We start from the raw sequence: 5,777 nt of genomic DNA on the forward strand, positions 1-5,777 counted from the left end.
GACGCTTACGACCGGGCACATCATGTGCCGAAGCGCCACCACGGCGTGCAACAGCGTCGCCAGGCGCTGGGCGTCTCCCACTAGAGTGGGGAGCGATCAGGTCAGTAGTTGAGCTCAGGCTCTGACCAGTGGCTGCAGCAGCCAGCTCGTACGTATGAGCGGTGCTCGCAGCGGGAGCAGGAGTGGGAGAGACCTCGTAGTGTTAGGGACATGGTCCCGAAGGAAGCAGGTGCTTCGTGTTGTGCTGAACAATGTTCAGGCACAAGCGTCTCGATAGACGCATTGTTGTTTTGAAACAACTTGCTCGATGAGCATGATCCAAATGTGGATACGCTGTAACAGCGAAAGTGGTGTCCCGGACGGGGATCGATTCACTGGCCTTGGGCTTAACAGGCCAGAGCTCTACCATTGAGCTATAAGGGCGATGCCCGTACGTCAGTCCGAAAACGGACTTCTCATGATATGAGAGGGCTGCGCCCGGGTGGATTTGAACCACCGACCTGTGGCTTCCAAAGCCAGCGCTCGACCACTGAGCTAAAAGAAGATTGCCCTTAAGCTTGTCCAAGCGTGGACAATCGTTCATGTAACGAGAGGGCTGTGCCCTGGTGGGTTAGAACCACCGACCTGTGGCTCTCAAAGCCAACGCTTAACCATTGAGCTAAAAGGGTGTTGCCCTTAAGCTTGTCCAAGCGTGAACAATCGTTCATGGACCGAGAGGGCTGTGCCTTGGTGGGTTCGAACCACCGACCTATCGCTTGTGAAGCGAGTGTTCAACCGCTGAGCTGCTGTTGACGACTCGAATGAGTCAAGAGCATTGCTCTAAGTGGTTTGCAACTCTTGGAGTAGGCGCGGAGCGCGAGCGTAGGTCTGAGACCGCTTGAGAGCAAGATGCGCGCTGCGCTTGAAGCATTGGGCCGTGGGCCGACGACGAGAAGTTGGGCATCAACGATGCGTAGGCGATTGTGAGCTCACGGAGCTGTACAACGCTAATGTGAGGTGTAGTAACCTCCGCCGTCTTAACAAGACGTGACCTCGCTGAGGAGAGTTTCGAGAACGGAATGTTCTCATCTTAGTGGGGGAGAGTGTAACGGGGTTACATGGTGTGGAACACACAGGGTACGAAGTACCCGGAGAGTTAACAAACTCTCAGTACATAAGTTGGAGAGTTAACAAGGTCTCTCAGTACGTTGGCCGAGAGCCACACGTTATGCATTTGATTAGGTTTAACTATGCTAGATAGTTAAACAAATACATTTACCCCTAGGCGGCTTGGCCGCAATAATAGTAAATAAAACACTTCTGGTTTTGAAGCATAAAAGTTAAAGCAATTTCCATAAGTCAGTAGTTACTACTGAGATCGGGTGATTTGATTTGGTGCGTGTAAAGTACTGATCAGTAGTTGTCCCAAGCGTTAGATGTGTTACGCCTGGGTAGTAACATAATAGTAATACACAGTGATGCTCAACCATCGAATGCATGAAGCAGAGCTACATGCTCTTACAAAACAACTTTCTCATTTCCATTTTATCCACGCCATGGCCCCTGTACTCCGCAACCTCTCGAAGAAGAAATTGGGCCGACCCAAAAAGCGCCTGCCCCGAACCTGCCCATCCTGCAAGGTCACCTTTAGCTCCGACTAAGCTAAAGAACCATTTAAACCGTCAACGCGGATGCGGTCCCAAGGCCGTAGCTCTTCAAAAGACAAAAAGAAAAGAAGCGAACCGGTATTACAGAAAGGTAAATTCAATTAAAAAAGAATTAGACAAGGTGGGGATGTGGGATTTTGAGTGCGACGGCTCTAGTGATGACGCTTTGGGCGACGAGGCCATGGAAAAGCCTAAGTAGAGGTTGTTTTGGAGACAACTTGTCCACTGCCAAGGGATTGGCTCAGTTAGACTGGACGCAGGTAGTAGATCTTCGCTAGAGTGATATTGAGTGTAGCATGATAGAAGTACTATTACCTATTTGGAAGTGGTAATATTAGAATATCATTTACTACAGGTTGTTCTGTGATTCCCACACGCATGACGTGGTTGTGAGCAAATTAATGCGAGTCACCTTCCAGCTTCCGTCAGCTCCGTTGACATTGATAGCAAACGGGCACTCAATTTCGTCATAGGAGGTGTTCTTGTCGAAGAACTGCTGACCATTCAGCTTTTTGCAGACATACTTTGCATTTCCACTATCGTTAGCCTTGCTACTGAAGCTTTTGACAAACAGCTGAAAGCCGGACGTTTGAGCAAGTTCTTTGCAGCGTTCTTGAATTGCTTTTTGAGATCCGTGAGTCTCGATCCCGATGTTATCTCGCCGCTGGTACGCCACACCGTAGTTGCTCTTGCTACAGTCTGGCATTCCAATTGGTACATCTTGTCTCAACAAGCCAAGCGACCTGGCCATATCCAGCTCTGACACGTTCACCACGAAAGGAGCCGACCCGAAAGTGCGAGCTTTTCGTGTTCGAGAGAGGAGCATTCGGTCAGTGTATTGTGTGCCTCGTGGAACTAACGAGCTGGTGAGAGGAAACAGAGAAATGGGCTTGTAGCAGTGAGAAACGAATGCACGACGACAACAATAGAAAACCAAGTCAACGTCTGTTGAGTGCCGTTGAATTTCCATATTAGATTAGAAAAAATGTTGTTAGCATGCGCATCATATGTAGAATACTATACTATTTAATTTAGAATATGAAATGAAGCACTATTTCATAACTACTGAGATTCGCTGACAATAGCAGTATTTACAAATCAAATCACCCGATCTCAGTAGTAACTACTGACTTATGGAAATTGCTCATAAAAGTTAAGGTGTTAACTTTGAGCCCTGGTCTTGGGCTGTAAGTGTCCTTTGGATAGGGAACTTAGTATTAGTGACTCTTTGAGTCGAACGTCTTCCTCTGACGCTAAAGCTACGGCAGCCCCGCTGCATCCCCCAACAGATTCCGACGAACACAGAGCTGCAGTTTCCTCCTTGCTAACGGGAACACGTTTTGGTCCGAATCTTCGCAGGGGGTAGCCCTACCGAGCTAGACTCGTCGGTGCTGCTGCTCTCTGGTTCAAAATTAGACACGCTAGAGCTAGAGCTTTCCTACAAACAAACACTCGATTAGTAGACAACATATACTTTGCCCACGCACACCTTACGCTTCGCGCTCGCTTGCTGGGGCTCGGCGCCATTTGTCCGCCCCCCCTTTCTTCCGGCGTCTGCCTCCCCCTCGCAAATGGCCGACTGAACGGATGGCGTGCGGTACGCAAATCATTGATAAAATTCCGCAGGTAACGGGAGCAAAGTTATTTATTTACGTTGGATAGCCTCGAACCACTTACCAGGCACATACTCGTATCATTTTTGTAATGAGCATGTAACAGTAACCACTCCGAACATTATTCCGAAACTTGTACCTATGTCTGTCCAATAGTCTTGCCAACCTTTTTTGGCTACATCGTGCATGCTGCTGCGAATCACAAGTGACGACACGGATTTCCACCGTGCCATAGAGCGTGACAGCTTGTTGGCGACCTCAGAGAGCGGCATGCTCCGATCCACAGCCCCCCGTATCCACTGAAAATGATGGGGCGTCTCCTCGGATACGAGGCTATAGTCCTAGAGAACTTCCGCGTTGCCGGACAGAGAGGCGCCATAATGGGCCTTGAAGCCTTCGTGCTTGAGTTTCAGGTGGGCCATGAGCCAGAGTTGGCGAGCTGTTTGCGCACACTACCGCACTGCTTGCAGCGGAAGTGACCCTCGCCGAGGGGCTCGTAGAAGTAAGCGCAGATGTCTTTGTCGGAGGGCATCGTTCTTGAGGGAGGGTGCTTTTGGAAGTCGGAATAATAGAGTGAGCAGTCCACTGCAAGTTGCTTATTTGTGGACTCTGAGGTAATGATTGGCTATCAGATTTATAACTAAGAGCTAGTATAGGCAATACAGACATCAAGACATGGCGCTGAGGCGGCTGCTGACGTCTAATTGCTTCGTAAGGCACCTGAAGTTTCTATGAGCCTACTTTTGTAAATTATACTGGAAAAATTGGAACGATATCATATTCAAGATTATAAAAAGGTTGCAACAATCCGTTTTTGTTTTAAGAAACTGATTTTAGTGATACAGAAAAAATTTCAGACCCTGGTTTTTGTATTCTAATGTATCCTAGGTAGCCCAGTCGGCCATCCTCTAGGTTCATCTTGTACGGTACAGTATAAGGTTTAGCTCAGATGAAACTCGTGAGATTACCCAGACATCACATTTGCCCTTCAGAACCATGAAGCCGTCGCTGGTTTTGAAACCTGCACGCAGCTTGTAGCGCAGCCTCGTGGGGCCTTGATAAATCTCGTCGTGCATCTACTGGGTCCGTGTCAGTCAGTGTCCCACATACTGGAGTCTCTACAAAGTGCTTGACGTTTCCTGTGATCGTTCTTATTCTCGATATTATGAGCTGGGTCTCGCGTCCACGGGGTCGATATGAACATGTTGACCTTGTGTAACCACCAGGTTACACCGCTGTACGCACCACGATTCACCAACGTTTTCGCTACCAGAAAATGTTCTCTTTGAATGGCACACCTTAAGTGGGGGTTTCTCGTTGGCAAGCCTCCATCCACTCGCAGGGCAGCTAGAGGTTAGGGACGCCTGGGACGACAGGCTGTCCCAGGAGTTAGGAAACCACCATCAGGCCGACAGACTGTGATTGATGAAGCAATGCTGAGCTCAGGCTCTGACCAGTGGCTGCAGCAGCCAGCTCGTACGTATGAGCGGTGCTCGCAGCGGGAGCAGGAGGTGGAGAGACCTCGTAGTGTTAGGGACATGGTCCCGAAGGAAGCAGGTGCTTCGTGTTGTGCTGAACAATGTTCAGGCACAAGCGTCTCGATAGACGCATTGTTGTTTTGAAACAACTTGCTCGATGAGCATGATCCAAATGTGGATGCGCTGTAACAGCGAAAGTGGTGTCCCGGACGGGGATCGATTCACTGGCCTTGGGCTTAACAGGCCGGAGCTCCACCATTGAGCTATAAGGGCGATGCCCGTACGTCAGTCCGAAAACGGACTTCTCATGATATGAGAGGGCTGCGCCCGGGTGGATTTGAACCACCGACCTGTGGCTTCCAAAGCCAGCGCTCGACCACTGAGCTAAAAGAAGATTGCCCTTAAGCTTGTCCAAGCGTGGACAATCGTTCATGTAACGAGAGGGCTGTGCCCTGGTGGGTTAGAACCACCGACCTGTGGCTCTCAAAGCCAACGCTTAACCATTGAGCTAAAAGGGTGTTGCCCTTAAGCTTGTCCAAGCGTGAACAATCGTTCATGGACCGAGAGGGCTGTGCCTTGGTGGGTTCGAACCACCGACCTATCGCTTGTGAAGCGAGTGTTCAACCGCTGAGCTGCTGTTGACGACTCGAATGAGTCAAGAGCATTGCTCTAAGTGGTTTGCAACTCTTGGAGTAGGCGCGGAGCGCGAGCGTAGGTCTGAGACCGCTTGAGAGCAAGATGCGCGCTGCGCTTGAAGCATTGGGCCGTGGGCCGACGACGAGAAGTTGGGCATCAACGATGCGTAGGCGTTTGTGAGCTCACGGAGCTGTACAACGCTGGTGTGAGGTGTAGTAACCTCCGCCGTCTTAACAAGACGTGACCTCGCTGAGGAGAGTTTCGAGAACGGAATGTTCTCATCTTAGTGGGGGAGAGTGTAACGGGTTTACATGGTGTGGAACACACAGGGGTACGAAGTACCCGGAGAGTTAACAAACTCTCAGTACATAAGCTGGAGAGTTAACAAGGTCTCTCAGTACGTT

The 5,777-nt window shown here is 49.9% G+C and overlaps 2 pseudogenes across 2 annotated transcripts; both read right to left on the reverse strand.

Moving 5' to 3' along the window:
- Positions 1 to 351: 351 nt before the first annotated feature.
- Positions 352 to 423, reverse strand: PITG_30212 (annotated as a pseudogene). The gene has a single exon. The product of its transcript is annotated as a tRNA-OTHER (tRNA).
- A 4,515-nt stretch (positions 424 to 4,938) lies between these two features.
- On the reverse strand, positions 4,939 to 5,010 carry PITG_30216 (annotated as a pseudogene). Its single transcript has one exon. The product of its transcript is annotated as a tRNA-OTHER (tRNA).
- Between the last annotated feature and the right edge of the window lie 767 nt (positions 5,011 to 5,777).

Source organism: Phytophthora infestans, genomic scaffold (assembly GCF_000142945.1).
Source record: "Phytophthora infestans T30-4 supercont1.86 genomic scaffold, whole genome shotgun sequence".
In the NCBI taxonomy this organism is placed as follows: Eukaryota; Oomycota; class Peronosporomycetes; order Peronosporales; family Peronosporaceae; genus Phytophthora; species Phytophthora infestans.